This window comes from Schistocerca nitens, chromosome 7 (assembly GCF_023898315.1).
Source record: "Schistocerca nitens isolate TAMUIC-IGC-003100 chromosome 7, iqSchNite1.1, whole genome shotgun sequence".
Classification (NCBI taxonomy): Eukaryota; Metazoa; Arthropoda; class Insecta; order Orthoptera; family Acrididae; genus Schistocerca; species Schistocerca nitens.
The window spans coordinates 307865472-307870471 of record NC_064620.1 but is presented as its reverse complement, the minus strand read 5'-3'; the positions used below and the strand labels follow the sequence as shown (position 1 = coordinate 307870471).

Here is a 5000-nt window from a genome sequence, read left to right as displayed (position 1 = left end):
CCTCCATCTACAGGAAGTGAACGCAACAACGCCAACCACACAGCATCGCCACCTATGAAAATACGACGAAACCACATGCAATACAGCCATCTACGCGAATCTGGCAACACTACATCCACCATGTCGAGCGCACCACAAACAATAACGCCATCTAGGCCTCCTGCAACGGCGATACCGCCATCTATGAGACGCCAAGCTGAATACGACATCGATGGGCGCACAGTACACATTGTCCGACGCCACCCACAAAGACGGCATCCTCTGTCCACCACGAAGTCGTCGACCGACAATCACGCCACCCGCACCCGTACGTGCCCCACCCCACCCACCAAAATCGCAAGTCCAGCGGATGAACGGCGGACGTTTCCCGCACTCGTAAGTTGCAATCCACACCTATATCTTGCGTTTCATGAAGAGTTTTATCCAATATTCGACATTCCCGCTGTCCCTAAACGTGCTCTAAGTCTGTGCGCGACCGCGTCGCTCACTGTACGGATTCCGATGCTGAGCGATCAGCTATGGGCCGCCCCATCCACGTCGGTCCCCGTGGGCGTTGCACTCGCAGTCGCAAAGACTCTGGGCAATGGCTATGTGCGCTCCGCAATATATTACTGGGACGAGTAATGAGGGTCCGAGCCCCCAGTGTGGGGAAAGTGTTTCGCAGCCCTGACCCACCGGCACGGTGTTGCGTCCCCCACCTCAAACATGTGACGTAGTCACACCACCGGTTTTGACTAATAGACAGAATGTTTATAATCATATGCCATACACCGGGGGACGATGCCGCGAGGTGTAGCTAGCTAGTGCAGTCGCACCGCTACTACTGTACAGAGATAGAACAGGCATTGACTATACATACATTAAGCTTATACACGGCGGTGCTTAGTAATACGCGCAGTCATCGGAATATAGATAACACATACAACTGTCCCTATACATGCTGAACGTCTGTGCACACAATGTCAACCACACGTCACCCACACACTCCATCACCCACTAGTCTATGCCTGTAACAGACGCAGACACAACATCTAAGTACCAGCATGGAACAACATCCAGTGCATCCTCTCGGCCACAGTACACCATCCACACTATGATAACCAGACCGGGACGTCGAACCAGAAAACTGAATATCCCACTCTTCCTACAACCACCATTGCTCAGATACGCCACCAACACCCACACATGTCCTACACAGGGGTGCACCCAACAGCACCACACTGCCGCATCTCACAGCACATAAACAATGGCAGGAATGAAAGACACAGGTGTGCCACTCCTTTGCCACAAACACAGAACGGGCGCGCCACCTGCCATGAGCCACAAGTGCAACTGACGTGACATATCTGATAGTGCCTCAGGCGTCCACTTACTACCATCACTATCAACGAACCTCGCCACCCCACCCCCCCCCCCACACACACCATCCCTTAACCCAACTTCTGCCTTAACCTAACCCAACTTCTGCCTTAACCTAACCCAACTTCTGCCTTAACCTAACCCAACTTCTGCCTTAACCTAACCCAACTTCTGCCTTAACCTAACCCAACTTCTGCCTTAACCTAACCCAACTTCTGCCTTAACCTAACCCAACTTCTGCCTTAACCTAACCCAACTTCTGCCTTAACCTAACCCAACTTCTGCCTTAACCTAACCCAACTTCTGCCTTAACCTAACCCAACTTCTGCCTTAACCTAACCCAACTTCTGCCTTAACCTAACCCAACTTCTGCCTTAACCTAACCCAGCTTCTGCCTTAACCTAACCCAACTTCTGCCTTAACCTAACCCAACTTCTGCCTTAACCTAACCCAACTTCTGCCTTAACCTAACCCAAGTTGCGCCCTAACCTAACCCACGTTGCGCCCTAACCTAACCCACGTTGCGCCCTAACCTAACCCACGTTGCGCCCTAACCTAACCCACGTTGCGCCCTAACCTAACCCAAGTTGCGCCCTAACCTAACCCACGTTGCGCCCTAACCTAACCCACGTTGCGCCCTAACCTAACCCACGTTGCGCCCTAACCTAACCCACGTTGCGCCCTAACCTAACCCACGTTGCGCCCTAACCTAACCCACGTTGCGCCTTAACCTAACCCACGTTGCGCCCTAACCTAACCCACGTTGCGCCTTAACCTAACCCACGTTGCGCCTTAACCTAACCCACGTTGCGCCTTAACCTAACCCACGTTGCGCCTTAACCTAACCCACGTTGCGCCTTAACCTAACCCACGTTGCGCCTTAACCTAACCCACGTTGCGCCTTAACCTAACCCACGTTGCGCCTTAACCTAACCCACGTTGCGCCTTAACCTAACCCACGTTGCGCCTTAACCTAACCCACGTTGCGCCTTAACCTAACCCACGTTGCGCCTTAACCTAACCCACGTTGCGCCTTAACCTAACCCACGTTGCGCCTTAACCTAACCCACGTTGCGCCTTAACCTAACCCACGTTGCGCCTTAACCTAACCCACGTTGCGCCTTAACCTAACCCAAGTTGCGCCTTAACCTAACCCAAGTTGCGCCTTAACCTAACCCAAGTTGCGCCTTAACCTAACCCAAGTTGCGCCTTAACCTAACCCAAGTTGCGCCTTAACCTAACCCAAGTTGCGCCTTAACCTAACCCAAGTTGCGCCTTAACCTAACCCACGTTGCGCCTTAACCTAACCCACGTTGCGCCCTAACCTAACCCACGTTGCGCCTTAACCTGCCCTGTAATTGTTAGTTATATGAATCTAGGAATTCGTGTAGCGTTGCCTAATTGCAACCATCTCAACATAGTTCACTTCGCGCACACTGTGGTGTTCTGCGTATTGATTCATTTTACGGTGCGTACCCTCACATCTTGCGAGTGTTGCTTACTTTCCACATGGTCCCGCTATCCACTGTATTGTGTACTGCAATAGGACGTATATCGCCCCCGCCCCCCCCCCCCCTCCCCTCCTGTCACCTCTAGCTCGTCGGTCAGGAGTTCGCGTGTTGAATGCGCTTCGCAGCTGTGCAATGGCATTCGCATACGTACGCTGGCCACCTTCCACGTGTTCTTTCGTGCACACGTCGCAGCGTGTATGTATGCTGATGGAGTGCGTCGTGACACACAACATCCAGGCATGCAAGACTCGTAGAAGTCGCAAATGTAGATGGATGTCTACGTTTGCTGCCCAAGTTACGCAAATGAACTGGAAATCCGTTGTTGCGCGGTTGTTCGCGCTGGAGGTGAATCGTTGATATCGACGATCGGTACAGGTATTAACCGGTTGCTTCAGCGACACCCGTCATACCCACGAACGTGAGTGGGCATGTGGGTATGAAGCGATACGCGGCGGTGGCTGGGTGGGACCGTCCCCGGCCGGTGAGGGGGGGGCGCCCGGCGTGCTGGCCGCGCGCTGCGTGGGCGCACGCGCGGCAGCCGGCTGGTGGGGGCGCCCAGTGGCAGGCGCGCCGGCTGACGGACGCGGCAGGCGGCGCATCTGCGTGCCGGCGCACCCAGCGCGCGGCGCCGTGCGGCCAAAGTGGGTCCTCCCGGGCCCGGTGCGAAGCGCGGTGGACATCTGCAGTGTGCTGGTCCGATTGAGGACTGTGTGCGTTGAGGATGCGCCGCCGCCCGGCACTCGGCGCCGCGACGCCGTCTGCTGCTCGGTCGCCCCCGCGGTTCTCGCAGGTGGTTTGTATCGCAGCTGTGCGGATGTGTTGGCGCGTGCGCTGTGCTGGGAGAGTTCGCTTTGGCACCCAAGTGGGGCTCTGCCCCTCTGTGGCGCTGGCGTTGGAGCTGCCCGGTCACTGTTTGTGGCCGCGTGTTGTCTCCCGCCGGCAACACCACGACAGCACGCTCCCGGGCCTCTGTCGGCAGCGGCAAGCTCAGTTGGGAGCACGGGTGGTCGCACTGAAAGCGTCTACTCGCCTATCTCCGGGCGATTGCGCCTCTCTCGAACCCGACCAAGTACTTAGGACGGCGCTGCGCGCCGCCGGGACCTGAGAGGGTTTCGAGGTGTATCGTGCAGGGGAGCCCAGCCTCCTCCTGTTTGCAGAATAATTGAGCGGACGCTTGCGTGTTCGCGCGGGCCCCCGGGACACACTCCCGGGCGGCCGGCTGCTCAGCTCTAGTTGACGCAGCTCCCTGGTTGATCCTGCCAGTAGTCATATGCTTGTCTCAAAGATTAAGCCATGCATGTCTCAGTACAAGCCGCATTAAGGTGAAACCGCGAATGGCTCATTAAATCAGTTATGGTTCCTTAGATCGTACCCACGTTACTTGGATAACTGTGGTAATTCTAGAGCTAATACATGCAAACAGAGTCCCGACCAGAGATGGAAGGGACGCTTTTATTAGATCAAAACCAATCGGTCGGCTCGTCCGGTCCGTTTGCCTTGGTGACTCTGAATAACTTTGGGCTGATCGCACGGTCTTCGTACCGGCGACGCATCTTTCAAATGTCTGCCTTATCAACTGTCGATGGTAGGTTCTGCGCCTACCATGGTTGTAACGGGTAACGGGGAATCAGGGTTCGATTCCGGAGAGGGAGCCTGAGAAACGGCTACCACATCCAAGGAAGGCAGCAGGCGCGCAAATTACCCACTCCCGGCACGGGGAGGTAGTGACGAAAAATAACGATACGGGACTCATCCGAGGCCCCGTAATCGGAATGAGTACACTTTAAATCCTTTAACGAGTATCTATTGGAGGGCAAGTCTGGTGCCAGCAGCCGCGGTAATTCCAGCTCCAATAGCGTATATTAAAGTTGTTGCGGTTAAAAAGCTCGTAGTTGGATTTGTGTCCCACGCTGTTGGTTCACCGCCCGTCGGTGTTTAACTGGCATGTATCGTGGGACGTCCTGCCGGTGGGGCGAGCCGAAGGCGTGCGACCGCCTCGTGCGTGCTCGTGCGTCCCGAGGCGGACCCCGTTGAAATCCTACCAGGGTGCTCTTTATTGAGTGTCTCGGTGGGCCGGCACGTTTACTTTGAACAAATTAGAGTGCTTAAAGCAGGCAAGCCCGCCTGAAT

At 55.4% G+C, this 5000-nt stretch overlaps 1 non-coding gene across 1 annotated transcript in view; it reads left to right on the top strand.

The window, feature by feature from the left end:
• The first annotated feature begins 4113 nt into the window (after nt 1-4113).
• Nucleotides 4114-5000, top strand: part of LOC126196978 (small subunit ribosomal RNA) — a 1909-nt gene continuing 1022 nt past the window's right edge. The window contains exon 1 of the ribosomal RNA XR_007539394.1: nt 4114-5000. This exon is cut by the window's right edge and continues 1022 nt beyond it. This is a non-coding gene — a ribosomal RNA (small subunit ribosomal RNA).